The sequence below is a fragment of the Dendropsophus ebraccatus genome, chromosome 6 (assembly GCF_027789765.1).
Source record: "Dendropsophus ebraccatus isolate aDenEbr1 chromosome 6, aDenEbr1.pat, whole genome shotgun sequence".
NCBI classification, from domain to species: domain Eukaryota; kingdom Metazoa; phylum Chordata; class Amphibia; order Anura; family Hylidae; genus Dendropsophus; species Dendropsophus ebraccatus.
In genome coordinates, this window is record NC_091459.1 from 29,029,621 (window position 1) to 29,051,380 (window position 21,760).

Sequence of the window (21,760 nt, forward strand, 5' to 3'; positions counted from 1 at the left end):
CCCCTAGCAACCAGCCTGACCTGTTGTTATGTATGCTTTGGCCGCACGCATCGGCGATGCCAGGAGCTGAATGCACGGCCCGAGCCCTAACAGATACTTTGTATTTTATCTCTAGGTCCTTACATTGGCTGGCATTCCCAGGACTTGAACCATTTTGCAGTAGTATGTGGGCTTGTCCCAGCTCAGCCCTGAGTCTGGATGAAGGTTTCAGAACAATATGTACATACAGTATATTACATATAAAGGTATGTGTGGTTGTATTTAGTAAAGATGTAGGGCGTGTTGTGGGTGTGTCATAGGTGTGTCCTTAAAGACCCACCACAAGCGACAGATTTATTAAGCAAACCGTCTTTTTACGGGTTTTCTATTCCAAATATCAGCCTTTTCTAGTGTGGCGGGATGGTCGGGTTTTAGTTTTGTCCAGTGAGAAACCTTCTAGATTTACATAGGGCATGCGCCACATTAATGAATTTGACGCAGAAAAACCTAACATAACCAAGAGCATCTCAGCTTGAAGGGGTTGGCCACGTTATAGTAAAATTGTTCAATGTACAGTATTAGTAAGTTTACTCACTGTATATACTGACAGCAGCTCCCTGTGTACCTTATAGAGCAAAAATCTGATTTCCCTCCTCCAGTCTGCTGCCCTGCTCTGTGGGGATCCTGTCCATAAGATGGCTGACATGGAGGAGCATGTGACCATGCCCTACCCCCAGTGTATTCCATAGGAATATACATTCTCAGTGGTGGACACTGGTGGGCAGGGCATGGTCACATGCTCTTCCATGTCAGCCATCTTATGAACAGACTTACCACAGAACAGGGCAGCATAGCCTGGATGAGGGGAGTCTGATTTTAGCTCTATGAGGTACACAGGGAGCGGCTGTCAGTATATACAGTGAGTACACTTACTAATACTGTACACTGAACTTTTTTACTATAATTACCATATTTATAAAACACAGGATTTCAGTAAAATGTCGGTAATGAAGACAGTAAGAAACAAACTTCTTCCTCAGCATATCCTGCCCTATGGAAAGGTAACAACAACTTAAAGGGAACCTGTCACCCCCTGTGCCGAGGCAGAGCCCGACCGACCCCCAGCTAGAGACTCTTATACTTACCCCGATGCACGAAGTCCCGCTCCTGGAGCCGCTCCCGCTGCCGAGATATCACCGTCGGAAGCCCGGCATGCATCAGAGATAAGTCCGACGCTCATAGAAAATGACGGCTCCATTCATTCTCTAAGGGCATCTGACTTATCTGTGATGCGCGCATGCCGGGCTTCCAACGGTGATATCTCGGCAGCGGGAGCAGGGCTTTGTGCACCGGGATAAGTATAAGGGTCTCTAGCGGGGGGGTTGGCCGGGCTCTGCCCCAGCACGGGGGGTGACAGGTTCCCTTTAAAGTCTTCTTACCTGCTGTTAGTTTCCCTTTTAATGTTAATTTTTTCTTATTTCAAGTTGACATTTTGGGGGCTTTAGAAGCGGAGTTATGGTTTCAAATTAAAACATTTCAAAGAATGAACTAATATTGTAACTAGAGGGATTACTATACATTTCATTTTGAGTGCTGCTCTGTTATAATATTTTATTATTGTATTAGCGAGACAAATAATTTATGTGATTTACTGTTCTCCTTGCTTTGCTTTAATCCCAAAATTGCTAAGAAATGTGAAATGTAAAACTAATAATAATGCTTTTATATTTCCGGTAACTTAGGCACAGAATAATAGAAAATCCTCTTCTATTAATGACCAGAACAATGTTATTGAAGTTTAGGGCTTTCGCAAAAAAGCAATAAAAATAAGACAGTCGCTCCTCTGGGAGCCATTAAAAGTGTTAATGAGAACATAAATTAACTGTACTTTACAAATCACTTGTATAATACCTTTAGGACCACAAGTAACAGACGTTAGTAGTTTGTTGTAGGACATGCCTATTAACAAAACCTACAGTTAGTTGTGCCGTTACGGGGTGTTTATTTTTTTTCTTTTTTTAGCCATGCTTACTAATATGATAGTCCTCTATAAGTTAATAATTCATCATTTGCAATCAAAATCTTCCCTCTATTAATTTCCTTTCCAAGGTTCAAAATCTCTATAATCCAACAACGTATAAAGTTTATTAGGCAACAAGGTATTCATATTACTCTGTTATTTGGTATGAGATGTAGCTCCTCATTGTGCCGTGTATTTTTTACTTAGTTATACAATTTTCGAGATAAACATATCTCAATACATAGTCTATTTTGTCTGGAATACCCCATTAACTCTCGACAATACATAACTATTAATTGTAAAGCATACCAAGGGAGAGCCTCATGAAGCTGATTGAGAGAATGTCAAGAGTATCCAAAGTTAACCTCAAGGTAAAAAGGGTGCTACTTTGAAGAATCCACAATATATTACATATTTTATTCAGTCTGTTTTTGTTTACTATTTATTTCCATATATAGAAAAGACAAAAACTGGAATAAAAAGTTAAGACCAAACAAACAAACAAACAAACAAAAACACACACAGAATATATACTTACTAGAGATGAGCGAACCGGGTTCGGGTTTGAGTCCATCCAAACCCGATCGTTCGGCATTTGATTAGCTGGGGCTGCAGAACTTGGATAAAGCTCTAAGGTTGTCTGGAAAACATGGATACAGCCAATGACTATATCCATGTTTTCCACATAGCCTTAGGGCTTTATCCAACTTCAGCAGCCACCGCTAGTCAAATGCCGAAAGTTCGGGTTCAGATGGACTCGAGCATGCTCCAGGTTCGCTCATCTCTAATACTTACCATTCCTCCGGTGATGTTCGCTGTTCAAATTTACCGCCGTCCGCGTCCCCGCCATCTTCAGCGGCCGTCCTCACTTCTGGGTGCAGTGAATGGAAGAGAAAAGGCTGCCGGCAGCCAATCAGGGCTGAGCAAGCTGGAAGCCGTGAGATGCGCTCCAGCCAATGAAAAGACTGCTGGTGCACATATGCACCAGTAGCCTTTTCCTCTCCCATTCACTGCTGTGGAAGTCAGCGAAGAGGAAGTAGACCAGGCTCGCCCCCTGCTGCGACAACATCGACCCAAGATGGCTCCAGGAATAAGAGGATGGGGACCTCAGTGATTTGGTATGTATACTTTATTTATCTTCTGGGGGAAGAGGGGGGGGGGGGGGGAACCAGGCCAGACATCTTATTGACACACATTACAAAGTTATATAACTTTGTAATGTGTGTTAACTTAGCTGAAAAAGAAAATCGCAGCACTACCACTTTAAGTGCTTCATCAGTAAACAGTCAAGAGTAAACAGTTAAAATTGCCAGTCTTATAGTGCGTTTACACAGGCAGATTTATCTGACAGATTTTTTAAGCCAAAGCCAGGAACAGACCATAAACAGGGAATAGGTCATAAAGGAAAGACTGAGATTTCTTCTCTTTTCAAATCCATTCCTGGCTTTGGCTTCCAAAATCTGTCAGATAAATCTGCCTGTGTAAACGCACCATTAGGGTCCTATTACATGGAGCGATTTTTAATGATTAATGATAATCGATTGCAAACGAGATTGTTTATCATTTAGCTGAAATCGTTCACCATATCACACAGAACGATGGTCGTTAGTTACGACCGTTACTATGATCATTATTGTGATTGTTACTACGATCGTTTATTCCTTCTGATCTCAGAATAACAATGAACCAAATGCAATTACACTGAACGATTAGTGAACAAATGCGAAACTTGAGCGAATGAATGTGGAATTACAGCGAACGATTAACGATAATTTTAGGTTCAGTTCTAAATCAACAATGATTATTGATGATTATTGTTCCAATTTGATGGATATAACGATTCTTCGCGCTATAATCGTGTAATAGGGCCCTTATACCGTGATGAATAGACGGCTGCATTGCAGTCTCTAAGCAGTAAAGGTCCCCATACACCTTATACAGTGGTGCCTTGGATTACGAGCATGTAATCGTGCTTGTAATCCAAATGAAGGAATGAGCAGGACATATGTGGGCAGTGAGCACATACATGCAGCACTCTGTCTGGGGAGAGAGGGGTTATCGCTATGGAGAGATTACCTTCACAGTCCTGTCCCCTGATGCAAGCCCCAGCCTGAAGTGGATCTGCTATGATTTGGAAGGTGAGGGAGACTTCCTGGGTCAGAGTACAGGGCTGTAGACCTCCCTATGCAGACCATGACCCTTCCCAACTCCCCCTCCCACCCAGTACAGGGAGCTCTTAAACCAAAGCAATGCTCTTAAAGTTCCAATTTTGAAAAACTGTGAGCTCTTCTTGCAAAACGCTCTCAATCCAAGTTACACTTTTAGTGGGTTCGGCTGTCTGTGTAGAAAGTTGTATATAGGGGTTGGACGTGATATAAAGTTCACTGCCTGACCCCCTTTGTTTTGGGAGAGATAATCCATAGCCAGAGCATAATCCATGGCCACCTTAATACTCTAACTGGCCAAGTGAAATAGAACTGCACAATGGTAACTGCACAATTTTATAATAATATGTAATATGTTTTTTATTTTTATTTTTACTTCATTGTATAATGATTATGTCCATGAAGAGGAGGCCATCCTCCTCTTCATCATCTGCCTGATGAAGAGGAGGGTGGCCTCCTCGAAACGCGTAGCTAAATGCAAATAAAGAACTTCTTTTTACCAGAACCTGGAGTCAGTGTCCGTTAACATTGAGGAAACCCAGTGATCCAGACATCAGACTCCTGGTCCAGACGGACTGCGCCAGGGAAGCCACTGCTTTTATAGTTTTTCTTTGTGCCATTCTCTTTATTACAACTACTTTATATGTGCTTGCATACAGTAACCAATTTAAACAAGCAGAGCTGAAGTATAAAGCCGGGTGTTATATCAGGGGGGAGCAGATCAGCGACCGGAAATTTTGAACAGATAAGGAGTAAATTTTAAACCACTTAAGACTTCTGAAATTGTAGCTAAGCTAGAGTCACTGATCGTAGCTTTCTCCTAATGGAGCAAAATTCAAATCTATGGTGTCTACAGGCAGTATAACATGTACAAAATTACCATATTTTTTGCTTTCTAAGACACACTTAAAATACAGAAAATATCTTGCTAAAAAGTGCGTGCATCTTATATTCCACAGACAGAGCGGCCCGACACTGTCAGACCGCCCTGACTGCTTCCCTAATGCTCATGCATTGTTTCAGCACTGTGTCTGACTGCTGCACAGTCCTCTCCCTTCCCCTGCCGGTCACCAATCTGTGAGATCAGTGCCGGGCAAGTGAGGAATCTGCAGGGAATGTGCATCACCTCCAGATTCCGACATATAAAGCCCCATTGGAAACTCATTAAGAACAGGAGCTGAAGGATCTGCAGGATTAGTCACATGACTGGGAGAAGGGCTCCTTGTATATTCTGTAAGAACCATCTGTATTAAATTTCTCTCTATGTCTCTATGTATGAATGTAATAGAACTGTTTGTATATGGTGATGTAGCAGAGGTGTGTGTGTCTGTATATTGGTATAGTAGCACTGTGGATACATTTATGTACCAGTGCTGTTTGTGTATAGTGATGTAGCAGAGGTGTGTGTCAGTATATTGGTTTAGTAGCACTATGTGTGTTTGTGGGTATGCTTATGTAGCAGAGCTGTGTGTGTTTTGGCGTAGCAAAGCAGGGTTTGTATGATGCCGCAGAGCTGGGTATGTATTGCGCATGCTGCAGAGTTTTGAATGTGTGGGTTGGCTGTACTATCATAGAGAGTGTTAAAGTGGCCCTGTCATTTTAATAAACATTGATCCCTTCACTACATTAACCCCTTCACTGCCTTAGACCTACAGGGAGTTTTATTAACATGAAATCCCCCCCCCCCCCTGTTTTCAGTTGTCCAAACCAAGGCTGTGTCTTATATAGTGTTCTATACTATTGTGAGCACAAAATTCCTTGTCTTACAGCTCAGATTTACCATGGCATGGATCAAGATAGGTTAAATGATTTAGCTTTGCTAGATAAGTGGTCCAAACAATGGAAATTGCAGTTCAATGTTTTCAAGTGTAAAATAATGCACTTGGAGAGTAGGAATCCTCTATCCGAATATTATCTTGGCAGTTCTGTGTTGGCAAAGACTTCAGAGGAAAAGGATTTAGGGGTAATGATTTCTGACAGCCCTAAAGGAGAAGTATTGTAATGCCCCCCAAAAGTTATAAAAATCCCCAATATACACTTATTATGGGAAATGCTTATAAATTGCTTTTTTCCCTGCACTTACTACTGCATCAAGGCTTCACTTCCTGGATAAAATGGTGATGTCACTTCCTGGATAACATGGTGATGTCACGACCCGACTCCCAGAACTGTGTGGGCTGTGGCTGCTGGAGAGGATGATGGCCGGGGGACACTGAGGCACACAGGGCACTGGAGGGACACTGAGCATCCCTCTGCCATCATCCTCTCCAGCAGCCACAGCCCGCACAGCTCTGGGAGTCGGGTCGTGACATCATCATGTTATCCAGGAAGTGACATCACCATGTTATCCAGGAAGTGAAGCCTTGATGCAGTAGTAAGTGCAGGGAAAAAAGCACTTTATAAGCATTTCCTGTAATAAGTGTATATTGGTGATTTGTATAAGTTTTGGGGAGCAATAGAATACTTTAATAAACATTTTGCCGGACTTCTCCTTTAAAATACTGTGTCCAGTTCTGGAGACCTCACCTAAAAAAGGATATTTATAAAATAGAATTGGTCCAAAGACAGGCTACAAAAATGGTGGAGGGTATCAGGCATAAAACATATCAGGAAAGACTTAAAGATTTGAATCTTTATAGTCTGGAGAAAAGAAGGGGGGGGGGCATGATTGAAACCTTTAAGTATGGTAAAGGACTAAATAAGGTTCAGGAGGGAAATGTTTTTAAAAAATAACAACTCCAGAACAAGAGGACACAGTGATAGGTTAGTTGGGAGAAAGATCAAAAGCAACGTGAGAAAATATTACTTTACTGAAAGGGTAGTAGATACTTGGAACAAACTTCCAGCAAATGCGGTTGGTAAATCTACAATAACAGAATTTAAACCTGCCTGGGATAAACATATATCTATCCTAAGATAATAAGAATGGAAATACTAAAAGGGCCGTTTAGATGGACCAGGGGGCTTTTTGGGCCGAAAATCTTCTATGTTTCTAAATCAGATTTTTTATTAATTACTGGTGATCGTAGCCTGTAGTTTCTGGTAGGGAAAACTTGACTTCAGCATCTTGCGGCACTAGCAATGATCAGGAACCAGAGGGGTGGGCAATCAGTTTCTTAGGATATGCCCTGCATAGATATCTACTGTATCAAACAACAACCAATTATAATCAGTTTTAGACTTTGGTATACCGTAACTTGTCATCAGTTTCATCTGGATTGAAAAGAGTAAAACTATTGTCCTTTTAAGAGTCAGCAAAGCACAACATTTCTTACAGTGAGAGCCCCTAAGAGCCAGTGTGTGCTACATAAACTAGTCAGTGATTTGGGTATTAAACCTTAGTAAATATACCCCAGTGTGTTCTGATTAAGGTTTGTTTGGATGCTGCTGACAACACAGCAGTTTGATGACATGCTGGCATTCTAATGAATGCGGAGAGACAGCATTTCATTCTCTAGTCTTTTTTAACAAGTCGTTTTCTGGAGTGGTTTCTCAGCACAAGCCTCATTTCTAAAAACACTGCTAAATATCAGAACCAATTGAAAGGGTACCACAGTTGCTATAAACCTGACAAATGCTGAAAAATAATGACAAATAATGGAATGAATTATGCTCGAATACTCGATTCATTACCCGCGGTGAGGGCAGGATGAGATTTTCACTGGTTATTACATTTGCAGTACAGTCATGTATCAAAATTCATTGTGTGTCGTTTCTCCATGTCAACATTTTGTTTTCTGACAATGGATTTGTAGTTCGGTGATAGTTAAAGCGACTCTGTACCCACAATCTGCCCCCACCCCCAAACCACTTGTACTGTCAGATAGCTGCTTTTAATCCAAGATCTGTCCTGGGGTCCATTCGGCAGGTATTGCAGTTATTGTCCTAAAAAAACAACTTTTAAACTTGCTGTCCTGCGGCAAATTGGCGTGGCCTATACTTCACCTGGTCCCGGTTACAGCTTACTTCGGGGGTTCCCGACACGTCACGCTTGGCCAATCAGTGCGCTGCCCCGCTGCAGCGCACTGATTGGCTGATCGGGACGTGAAGACACGTCCCAAAGCAAGCCGGAGTGGGGACCAGGTGAAGTATACGCTCCGGCGGCCGGGGGGTTAACGGGGCGGGCTGCAGACAAACTCGCAGCAGGATGTTTGTCTGTCCATAGAGTTTACTGGGCAGGGATCCGCAGTGGGTCTCGCTGCGAATACCCAGCGAGAAATCCACTGCGGATCCGGTACGTGTGTACCCTTAATGATCCAACATGTGAAAAGTTTAGACAAGTGATAAATAGGAGAATACCTGCCTGGGGCATTCCTAATGATGAGGAGGGACAGAGAGATGTCTCAGGCCTAGGGCACAGACACTCTAGGCCACGCCAATTTGACGCAGGGCTGCAAGTTTAAAAGTTGTTTTTTAGGACAATAACTGCATCACCTGCCAAACGGACCCCAGGACAGATCTTGGATTAAAAGCAGCTAGAAGGCACAAGAGGTTTGGGGGGGGGGGGGGGGAGGGACGGAGGGACTCGTAATTTCATTTAAAAGGACTCGTAATTTAATTGGAAAACAGCAATCAACAAAGGCAGCAATTCTAGCTATTTAGCTTTAAGGTTAGAAGTAGAAATAAGGATACAAAGCTCTGATGTTAACGGCTCATCTTCCCTTGGACTACTTCACGGAATGATTTGGTGCAAAAACTTTGCTCTGCACATGAGAGTCACACTTTGGCTTTGTTCATCATTAGGCATTTTCAGGCTGATTGAAAAGGGTATTTGCTATTTCATTTGCATTCTGAGGCTTATTGCTAGTTAACCTAATGAAGCTGATCCAGTAACGTCATTCCCCGCTATCTACCTTTTTCTAAGTCAGCCAAGTAAAGTTGGGAAGAAGCTGATCATCACTGTTAGAATGAGCTGCATGGCTCTGCTAGAGAACACATAATGACTTCCTAAGAGACAGCAAAACAGCTCAGTCCTCATAATCTATAATTGAAGGAATCAAATACAGCAATTATCCTACTGCTATTATTGCTCACACAATTTGGGCCCTCCACATGATTCCTGCTTTTCAGATTTATCAAATATTATCTGTAAATTCTTATGCAAGTATTAAAGCCAGAGTTTTAATGTTTCATTATTTTACAAATTAAATTGGTATTTTTCCATCATTATCTTCTTAAGGGAAAAAATGTTAACTTACTGAATGTTATTTGAAGCACAGTGAAGAAGTTACTGATCTGTTTCTGTAATGTATATTCAGACTGCATTATACTTTGTTCCAGAATTTCTGTATTGTGAATGTAAAACAATGACGACGGTTACACTTTTGTTAATAATAATAATAATAATAATAATAATAATAATTTTGATATAAAACAAATACAGTGGTGCCTTGGTTTACAAGCGTTATTCGTTCCGGGACCGCGCTTGTAATCCAAATCCACCCTTAAACCAAAGCAAATTTTCCAAAAAGAAATCATAGAAATGCAGAAAGTTGGTTCCACACCCCAAAAATTATAATTTTTTTTTATTCCGAACAACATGTAAAACAGATGAAACAAACAATGAGAAACAGCTTAATATGTCACATTATAAGTTACTGTACAGTATAGCAATCAGAGAGGGGTTACAGCTATGGAGAGATTACCTCCACAGTCTTGTCCCCTGATGCAAGTCCCAGCCTGAAGTGGATCTGCTATGATTTGGAAGGTGAGGGAGACTTACTGGGTCAGAGTACAGTGCTGTAGACCCGCTATGCAGACCATGCCGTTAACCCACTCCCCTTCCCACCCAGTACAGGGAGCTCTTAAACCAAAGCAATGCTCTTAAACCAAAAGTTAAAGTTTTGAAAAACTGTGAGTTCTTCTTGCAAAACGCTCTCAATCCAAGTTACTGTTAAACCAAGGTACCACTGTAGTAACAAATAACAAATAGCTCAAATAGTTGCTATTCTATCCGTTTACTGCTATGTGTAATGTTCATCCTTACCATAACCATGTATGATAAAATTGTCCTACATGACAATATCATATGGCTGCCTTGTCTTTGGGTCAGATGAACGATTCATACATCAAAAGGAATAAAGTGCACAACCATATACTTATTTTATTATCTATAGCAGGGATGGGGGAACCTTTGGCTCTTCAGCTGTTGCAAAACTACAATTAGCGTTAGCAACAGCTGGAGACCTAAAGGTTCCCCATCCCCATCCCTGATCTAGAGATTGGTCAAGGTATGAATACTCAGACCCCATGTGTCTCTGCATGTCAAAGGTTTTTCTAAATGGCAAGGAACACTTTAAAGTGTCGCTGTTGTTATAACTTTTAAAATCTAAATCGGCAGTAAATGTGATATAAAGCAAGTTTGCAATTTACATTCATTATTTCTTTTTTAGTCATGGAAAACACGGCACTTCCTGTGTTCTTACAGTTTTTTTTCTCAATGAGTCAGAAAACAGGAAGTCCAGTGTATACCAGGCCATCTGAGCGTCCACAGAGAGAAGGCAGTCCGGTGTTTTTTACGCCGGACTTATAAATGTCCCCGCATCTCCGGCGCTACGGGGATTTATGTAGAGGCGGATTGCCTCTACATAAATCCCGTGCGCTCTGGTGCGCACCGCTGAAAACCTACGCCAGCTGAGGACTGGAGTAGGTTTTCGGCGTATCTTTTTGCGGAACGGATGGTGAATTGCGCAGACTCTGAGTCCGCGCCCTCCATTCCTCTCTTTCCACCCCCTCCCCGCCCCCCCCCCCCCAAGTGCCGATTTGCACGAATCGGCCATTTGCGAATAAAATATTGCGCAAATCGGCAATTTCCGCCGAAAACCCCCGGACCGCACAATGATACATGTCCCCCATTGAGTCAGAAAGTCTGCCTTCAGGAGACTGGACCTGGATTTCTGGTAAGTACAGCTTTGTTTTACAGTATGATAACAACAACAACAACAACAACAGATTTAGATTTTAAAAGTTATAACAACAGTGACACTTTAGAGATTTTTTAAGGAGAAATATTCCTGCAGTTTACCTCCTTGTTGATACACTGCCATTCTATATTTATCGAAAGCAACGCCTAAAAAAGATTATTAGGGCTCGGTTCACATCATCTTTGGCGAGTTTGCTGACATGTCTTCGTTTTTGATCTTCTAAAAAATAGGAGGTCAAACTGGATAACGTAGTGGGATTCACCAGTCTGCCTATTCTATAGCATCCTGTTACCATGGATTTGCATTGTACAAAATACTTACCGTTCTGGATCATTTTTGTTCAATAGGACAGAAAAATAAGTTTGTGTTTATCTTGCCTGTTAAATAAACAGATTACTTTGCAATATTTCCAATATAAATGGACACTTTGATCCATAATGGAAACCCCATCGAAAACCTTTTACAAATCTGTTTGAAAAAAGAAAGAAAGAAAAAAAATTGAGGATAGTCAAATTGTCTTCTCAGGCTAGAAATCACCAGTGTCAGGGCCCTATTACACGGAGCGATAATCGGCCGAATCAGCCCGTTTCTGTCGATTATCTCTCCGTGTAAGGGTCCGTTTACACAGAAAGATTATCTGACAGATTATCTGCCAAAGATTTGAAGCCAAAGCCAGGAATGGATTTGAGAAGAGGAGAAATCTCAGGCTTTTCTTTTATGACTAGAGATGAGCGAACCTTGAGCATGCTCGAGTCGATCCGAACCCGAACTTTCGGCATTTGATTAGCGGTGGCTGCTGAAGTTGGATAAAGCCCTAAGGCTATGTGGAAATCATGGATATAGTCATTGGCTGTATCCATGTTTTCCAGACAACCTAAGAGCTTTATCCAAGTTCAGCAGCCCCTGCTAATCAAATGCCGAACAATCGGGTTCGGATCGACTCGAACCCGAACCCGGTTCGCTCATCTCTATTTATGACCTGATTTCTGTTTATAGTCTGTTTCTGGCTTTGGCTTCAAATCTTTGGCAGATAATCTGTCCGATAATCTTTCTGTGTAAACTGACCCTTATAGTCAGCGATCAGCTGATCAAATGATCATCGGCTGATGGTTTCTTCAGGCCCAGACCTAAATTTAGGTCAGATGGCGGATAAAAGTATTAACTGTTTGGGCAGGGCTGCACGGACATAGCTAACGATGTCCGTACAGCCTTTGCAAAGTGATTATTGGGCAGTGTAAAAGGCCCAGTAAACGAGCACTGAAACTTATTATATAGCACCATTGTCCCACACACAGACTGCATTCACTCTCACTGACTATTGTTTTCAATGGGAAAGGTTACAGTCAAGTTTACTCCACTGTATAGCACCCTGGTACAGTGCCTGGGTGAGCTGGCACTTACTGTTTGTAGTTATATACTGTATGTAATGCAGATTACCAGCACTGATATGTCATTATTATGGAAGGACTTATTTTGTCCTACATGACGAACAGTCGCCTCCTTTTATAATGATGGATGCATAAATATGTCATTCTATGTAAGGTGGATTGGATTTTTACAGGCAAACAACATCATAAATATTTGTGTTATAGCCAAAGGGTGGCTTGTACCCCTCCCTCCTAAAGGAATAAAAGCTTTGACTGTTTCCACTGTAGTTACAGATGGGGGATACTGAGATTGCCAGAAGTAACACCTGCATTTCCAGGAGTCTGTAGGGGTGCTCCTGTGAAAATCTTTTTCTTTCAAATTAACTGGTTTTAGAAACTTATGTAGATTTCTAATTGACTTCTATTTAAAAATCTCAATCCTTCCCTTACTTATCAGATGCTGTATGTCCTGCAGGAAGCGGTGTTTTCCTTCCAGTCTGACACAGTGCTCTCTGCTGCCACCTCTGTCCGAGACAGGGACTGTCCAGAGCAGTAGCAAATCCCCATAGAAAACCTTTCCTGGTCTGGACACTTCCTGTCTCGGACAGGGGTGGCAGCAGAGAGCACTGTGTCAGAGTGAAAACACCACTTCCTGCAGGACATACAACAGCTGATAACAACTGGAAGGCTTGAAATTGGCAAATAGAAGTAAATTACAAATCTTTATAACTTTCTGAAACCAGTTGATTTGATAGAAAAAGATTTTCGCCAGAGTACGCCTTTAAGAATTTCCTACTGATAAATGAATACATAGTTATTATGCAGTTACTTCCTGTCCTAAATATTTATATTTGAATGTCTTTGTGTTCCTATTACCAGAGTTCTAGCTCCTTCTAGATGGATATTGCAATTCCCTATACATGTCTCTTATTGGCAGGTTGGCAGAATCTCTTAATTTATGGCGTCCATAAATCAATTCCTTCCCATCACCTGCATTTATTATTCACTCAGCTGTATGTTTTGTCAGGTCTGCAGTATATGTACGAAGGATAATGGGATATTCCATGCACATATATTAAGTGAGATCCGTTTGGGGAATTATTTTAATCTTAGATTGTTTTCTAGGTTTAGTAGCTGGAGATTTCAAAATGTCTTTCTCCTAGATGTATTGTAGGTAGTCTAGTGGTTTAGGCTGACCCTTCTGCAGAGAGACTTTTTCTTCTTGCCCTGTTCTCATTACAGAGCTGCCAAACCATGCATACTCCAGGGAGGGAGTGGACCTTTTCCTAGATATTAGTTTGTTATACAATAATATACACAGGATGGATTGCTCAGAAAGTGATATATTGTCCTTCTGTTGTTATTAAACAAGAGTCCAGACATAGGCACAGCATTGAGAAATTCTAGAAGAAATTTCTACTGAATATAGCAAATTCAACTTCACTTATTCCTGGAATTGTCAAATAAATATATCATTGTGTTATAGTATAACACATATACATATATTTTATTTTATATATTTCTATTGTTTTATTTTGTACTATTTATTTTTATATATTATATATATATATATATATTAAAATAAATAATACAAATGTAAATACAATAAAAATATATATAAAATAAAATATAAGTACATGTGGTATACTATTAATATATATATATATATATATATATATATATATATATATATATATATATATATATATACATACATGCTATTAATCATTATTTCTTTCCTTTATGGTAGAAACTGCAACACGTTATTTCAGGCGTGGCCACTAGATGTCATCTTCTTTACAGTTCTTACAGTGCCAAGCTCTATGACATAGTCTTAACGCTATCTTGTTTATGTGTCTTACCTTTTGTTGATTACTCATTGTTTGTAAGTTAATATATTTTATCTGCAGATGGCAGAAAATCAATTGAAATAATATTTTTTTGTTGTTGTATCCATATCCTTTTTAATACATATATGTCTAGAGAAGCTGTCAAATTATTATATGTTTTTGGAGTAGTCCCATGTAGATCAGTAAGAAATAGTTTAGAAAGATAACAGTGTTGCTGAACTCTCTAATTTGGGGATGCAAGTGGGATAAAATGAAACTGCACCCCAAAAGGAAGGGGTGGGCTGAGCCTCCCTGCAGTGGAAACGTACTTTGTAGCCTCACAGATCTTCTGGTTAACACAATTAAAACAATGTAGATTCTTTGTGTTATTGGGACAAAGCTGGAGGGGGATAGACTGGGACATAATTCAGAAGCTGGAAGTAGGCTGAGTGTGGATGGAGTCTGGTCCATGGTTATAGCACTGGTGCAGATGTGGAAAATGTTGAAGACCCTAAAATTGGAAGAGTTCTTTGACTTTACGCCGTTGTGGCTGAATAAAAATCTGCAGAAGTCAGGAAGTTATATGGCAAGGGAAGACAAATTGTTAGGAGCAGATTAGATCTGAGTTTGGGTTGTTGGATTTCTACTTGCAGGAATATCCTGGGTTCAGTAATGCTTATAGGTAATAAGCATTAGGCCAGATAAGTAATTAACATTGTAATGTGTGTTAATGAAAAAAACACCAGAGTTGCCCTTCAAGGATTTGAATCTGTATAGTCTGCAGGAAAGAATGGAAAGGGAGGACATGATCAAAAACTTCTCTTAATAAGGTTCAGGAGGAAAGTGTTTTTAGAAAAAAATGGAACTCAAGAATAGAGAGGATCGAACATCGGGAAATGTCAGGTTCGATCGAACTCGAACCTTCTCGAACCTTCAGCATTTGATTCCCGCTGCCTTCCCGTTCCGTGGGGAAGGTGGAGACAGCCCGAGTACCACCTGGAAAACGGATACAGCCTAGGTAATAGGCTGAGCCTCTCCCCTGATAGTTACCCCCCCAGCACATAGCATCTTCCCTGATAGTTTCCGCCCCAGCACATAGCATCTCCCCTGCCTGATAGTTATCCCCAGCACATAGCATCTCCCCTGATATTTACCACCCCCCACCAGCACATAGCATCTCCCCTGATAGTTACCCCCCCTCCAGCACATAGCATCTCCCCTGATAGTTACCCCCCTCCAGCACATAGCATCTCCCCTGCCTGATAGTTACCCCCAGCACATAGCATCTCCCCTGATAGTTACCCCCCTCCAGCACATAGCATCTCCCCTGCCTGATAGTTACCCCCAGCACATAGCATCTCCCCTGATAGTTACCCCCCTCCAGCACATAGCATCTCCTCTGCCTGATAGTTACTCCTCTCCAGCACATAGCATCTCCCCTGATAGTTACACGCCAGCACATAGCATCTTCCCTGATATTTACCCCCCCCACCAGCACATAGCATCTGCCCTGATAGTTACCCCCAGCACATAGCATCTCCCATCATAGTTACCCCCAGCACATAGCATCTCCCCTGATAGTTACCCCCCAGCACATAGCATCTTCCCTGATATTTACCCCCCCCACCAGCACATAGCATCTCCCCTGATAGTTACCCCCAGCACATAGCATCTCCCATCATAGTTACCCCCAGCACATAGCATCTCCCCTGATAGTTACCCCCCAGCACATAGCATCTTCCCTGATATTTACCCCCCCCCACCAGCACATAGCATCTCCCCTGATAGTTACCCCCCAGCACATAGCATCTCCCATCATAGTTACCCCCAGCACATAGCATCTCCCCTGATAGTTACCCCCCAGCACATAGCATCTTCTCTGATAGTTACCCCCAGCACATAGCATCTCCCCTGATAGTTACCCCCCCAGCACATAGCATCTCCCCTGATAGTTACCCCCCAGCACATAGCATCCTCCCTGATAGTTACCCCCCAGCACATAGCATCTCCCCTGATAGTTACCCCCCCCAGCACATAGCATCTCCCCTGATAGTTACCCTGTTTCATATAGCATCCCCTCCCAATATACTGTTCGCTAGTCCCTGAATGGGGGAGGGGATCCTGTAAGATACAGCACCCACCTCCATCATGTACAGCTCAGGCCCTGACCAGTATATGGTGGAAGGGGGGACAGCATTATACAGGATCCCCTGCCCCCTTCCTGTATACTGTTCACTATGCTCTGAACAGTATATGGGGAGGGGGGTTACTGTATAATAAAGACCCCCGAGGCTCTGCCCACCCACAGGCACAGGCCCCACCCCCTTGACCACAAGCCCTTCCCCCAGCCTCCGCGACCCCTACCCCCCAAATACCCACCACCACCACCACCATGCCTTTACCTGGTTTTGCCGGAGCAGGGGGTCCTTCTCTTCTCCAGGCCACAGTCAGTCCTGCAGGAGGGGGCAGTCCATCTTCTCCTGCCTCCTCACGGCCCCGCCCGGAGCAACCCCCTCCCATGTTGCCTAGCCCGCCCCCCTCCCCTTCCACTATGCAAAGCAACCCCCTCCCGTGTTGCCTAGCCCGCCCCCCTCCCGTGCCGTTCAGCTGACAGACGATCAGGAGCCTAGGAAAGTATGCTGCTCATTGCCACAGTAGAGCAGCACATTTTCCTGGGCTCCTGATTGGCTGTCAGCTGAACGGCACGGGAGGGGGGCGGGGTAGGCAACATGGGAGGGAGTTGCTCCAGGCGGGCCGATGGGTTGCTCTGTGCCGCCCACTATGCATATTCATTTGTGCATAGCGAGGGGCAATGGAGAGGATTGCACGGGGGAGGCGGACTGGGCGTGCCAAGCTGGTGCTCGGCACTTAGGGTGATGCCCCAAGTGCTCCTAAACCCCTCATTAGCATAGGGGCAATTAGGAGCTATCCAAAGAATCCGGGGGAGAAGAGAAGATTTAGTAGCAGCCCTGCTCCTATCAGGTAATGATATACTGCGGCATATCAGCAGGTAAATATGGCTGAACCTGCTGATAGTGCCGCTTTAATGGACACAGAAATTCTGCTTCATATGAAGTGAGGGGGGAGGTAAGAAAACAACTTTTTGAGTACAGAAGGAAACACTTTTGTTTAATAAAACCTATTACAGAGTTTCTTAAAATCGCTTGCACTATTGATATTTATTAAAGGGGTAGTGCGGCGCTAAAAAATTATTCACAGAATAACACACATTACAAAGTTATACAACTTTGTAATGTATGTTATGTCTGTGAATCGCCCCCTTCCCCGTGTCCCACCACCCCCGCCCGTGTACCCGGAAGTGTGTGGTGCATTATACATTACCTGATCCGTGTTGATCCCGTCCGCCATCTTGTGCCAAACGTCATCTCCGGACGGACGGCCGAATCGCTGCCGCTGTCCCCCTCCGCCGCGTCATAACTGTGCTCATGCGCGATTGGCTGAGCACAGTTATGCTCAGCCAATCGCGGCTGAGCAGCTGATGACGCGGCCGCGGATGGGGGACGGCGGCAGCGATTCGGCCGTCCGTCCGAAGATGACGTTTGGTACAAGATGGCGGAGGGGCTCGACACGGATCAGGTAATGTATAATGCACCACACTTCCGGGTACACGGGTGGGGGTGGTGGGACACGGGGAAGGGGGCGATTCACAGACATAACATACTTTACAAAGTTGTATAACTTTGTAATGTGTGTTATTCTGTGAATAATTTTTTAGCACCGCACTACCCCTTTAATTTATGAAAAATGACATTTAATTGACAGTTACGCTTTAAGTTATATTGAAGGTGAATATTATGTCTTTAAAAAAAAGCTGCTGTAGAACTTAATAATGAAGAAGGATTACATAAAGCCATGCCAACCATTTGTGAATAGATTTACATGAAGCTTTAAAAGAGTTTTTGAAGAAGCAGATCTGTGTTTTATTTGGTTCTGTAGCAGCGAGGATATCTAATAATATACTTGGCTGCAGAAGTATTTGAAGAAGATGAGGAACATCATGTTCATTTTGTATTTAAAAAAGTTGCGCAGAAGATGGAAAGTTCATAATAAACAAAAGAAGATTTCATGATTTTAGCTAGAAACAAGTAAAGTGAGATTCTTCTTTTCTTGTTGTTTTTATGGTCTTAAATTAAATTTCCTAACTCCCTTCCTTTTGTAACTTGTGGTTTAGTTACTCGCAGTGATCATTTCTTACTGAATGACAGGTACGCGCCACCTGTCAAAAAATTCACTAGATACGTTGATTCTATTGCTCATAGCATCTAGAAAGTTAAAGGGGTTTACTAAGATATTTTGAAATACCTTAAATAAACTTGTATTGCAACATACAGAATATTTATAATTGGCTTCTATATCTAATTCTGGATCCTTCTCTCGTTTTCTGGATCTGTCAAGTGTCAGATATCACCAACTCAGTCGGCCTCTAGCTAGGTATGGGTCTGGTATCCTTTAAGAGCCTCATAATGGCTCTGTGGATGGCCCTCTCTGAACACGGGATGTCACGGAGATGCCACGGTTCGGGGTATGCCTATGCAGTGCGCTCAACGAATCAGTGCGCTGTCCTGCTGCATCCACTGATTGGCTGAGCGAAACGTCCAGGCGCCAGGAGCCACAGAACAAGCCTAAGTGGTAATGTATGCACCGTGCCGTGATTACATTTCCGCTGGAAGTACATAATCCTATTGAAAGTGACAGGAGGGGAATTGCAGGGAAATCCACTGCGATTCCATTGTATGTGAAGGCATCCTAAAGAAAAACTGTCAGTACCTGGACCAAAGTATAGTGTAGGTGGCTGGCCCTTTGTGAGAATGGTACCTTTAGTGAATGCATCCGTGCAGTAGATTCTGAGTAGAGATGAGCGAACCTCGAGCATGCTCGAGTCGATCCGAACCCGAACTTTCGCAATTTGATTAGCGGTGGCTGCTGAAGTTGGATAAAGCCCTAAGGCTATGTGGAAAACATGGATATAGTCATTGGCTGTATCCATGTTTTCGAGACAACCTTAGAGCTTTATCCAACTTCAGCAGCCACCGCTAATCAAATGCCGAACAATCAGGTTCGGATGGACTCGAGCATGCTCGAGGTTCGCTCATTTCTAATTCTGAGCAATCTTGGGTCTCGGACTGTAATCAAAAGTCAAAGAGGAGCAGTGGCTTGGCGTTTGTGCCTCGCTCTTGCGCCTCACGACTGCTTCCTCCTCCCTCTTTTTCAAGCATATTTACTGTTGGCCAACCTCCTGCTCCAATGTTGTCTTCATCGTGGTTTACCTCTAATCTCCCAGGCCACACGCTCATGACAACGCCATTCACGCAGGCACTGTAGGCTGGAGGAGCAGCGCACGCGTGTTGAGTGGCCCAACTGAAGGCATTGACTTCCTCTGCTTACTAGCTACCAGCAATCCTGGAAAGATGATGTCAGGAGCGTGCAGCCTGGGAGATCAGAGGCACATGCACAAACTGGCAGCCATTGCCAGCAGCGGCGCATGCGTGCACAGCGATGACGACAACATTGAGCTGTAGGCCAGCCAGCAGTAAATAAGCATGAAAAAGAGGGAAGAGGAAGTAGTGGTAAGACATCATAAATCTCAGCACAAATGACCACCCACTACTCCTTGTTGACTCTTGATGAAAGTACTAGACCCAAGATTGCTCAGAATATACTGCACGGACACATTCACGAACGCTCCCAATGGGCCAACCACCTACACTACACTGTTGGCACCTCTGCTCCGGTGCTGACAGATTCCCTTCAATTTAAACCCCTTTCCAGGGTCCTGTGCTTATTACATATTTGATAATAGAATATTCCACTATGCCTTAGATACTTATTTGACACTGCAGTGTTTATGTATTGGGCTTCTCAGTTTACACATAGCATTTAATGAATGAACTTACAATTATAGATAATAATCTGTACATGCTAAACACATGTAAAATGCTGATGCCTCTCTGATAATATAAGAATTTTAACTGTAAGTAACCTTGAGCCATACATTATACATGAGGTCATTTGTCTTCTGCGATTTGTTCTTCCTACAGTTTAGTAATATGTAAAGTGTTCTTTGTTAGTTAGTTGTGATTACAGCAGCTTATATTATTTCTGTAAACACATCTTAGTATAATCTAAGATTTTCCAAGCCCCGCTGTGAGACAAGCAAGTACACATGAAATAATAAGTAGTGGCTGCATTCCGGTAAAGAGACCCTGTGCATGATCAGTGGGGTCTCCACAGGAAGAGAACAAGCTTAATAAATATAAGAAGTCAAACATTAGATCTCACTATAGAAACAATAAAACAAGCTACTTTTTATTTTGCCTTTTTTCCCCTGCAAGTTCATATTTAGTTTCCAGCCATAGTAAATAGGTAATGTACAAATGTAAACGGCTCTTTAATCAATTATGACCAAAAATCACAGACATCGCGTACATGGAGCTTCCACTTTTGGAACTTTTCCCACCATTTGTTGCATCCTTAGTCCATTTTAGTCCAGTTTAACTCTTTGATGATCAGGCCAATTTTACTTTTTCTACTTTCGTTTTTTCCTCCTCATGTTCAATAGGCCATAGCGCTTCCATTTTTTCACCTAGAGACCCACTCGATCACTTATTTTTTGTGACACCAATTGTACTTGGCAATGACAGACCTAATTTTTTCATAAAATATGTTGTGAACCTGGAAAAAATTATTTGCACAGTAAGGCTATGTTCACACAACGTAAAACTACGGCCTTAGTTCTCACCGCAGAACTACGGCCGTAGTTAAAGGGGTTGTCCAGCGAAAAAATGTTTTCTTTCAAATCAACTGGTATCAGCAAGTTAAATAGATTTGTAATTTACTTCTATTTAAAAATCTCAAGTCTTCCCGTACTTATAAGCTACTATATATCCTGCAGGAAGTGTTGTTTGTTTACATTCAGAAACAGTGCTCTCTGCTGACATCTCTGGCGGAGTCAGGAACTGTCCTGAGCAGGAGAGGTTTTCTATGGGGACTTGCTGCTGCTCTGGACAGTTCCTGACTCCGCCAGAGATGTCAGTAGAGAGCAATGTTTCTGAATGTAAACAAACAACACTTCATGCAGGATATATAGTAGCTTATAAGTACGGGAAGACTTGAGATTTTTAAATAGAAGTAAATTACAAATCTATTTAACTTTCTGAAACCAGTTGATTTGAAAGAAAAAATTTTTTCGCTGGACAACCCCTTTAATTTTGCGATGTGGAACAATGCCTTATTTGCAATGGGATCCCGGCCGGAGCGTACACACATCGTATACGCTCCGGCCGGGATCCTATACGCCGCCGGAAAAAACTGAGTGACAATGTCAGTTTTCTGCGGCCGGAATTCAGTGAATTCCGGCCGCAGAAAGACCTGTCAGTTCACACAGTGAAGTGAGCGGCTCCAGCCTATGGGACGGGCTATGGTAAGCTCTGATGCGGGCGCGCGCTGATGCGCCCGC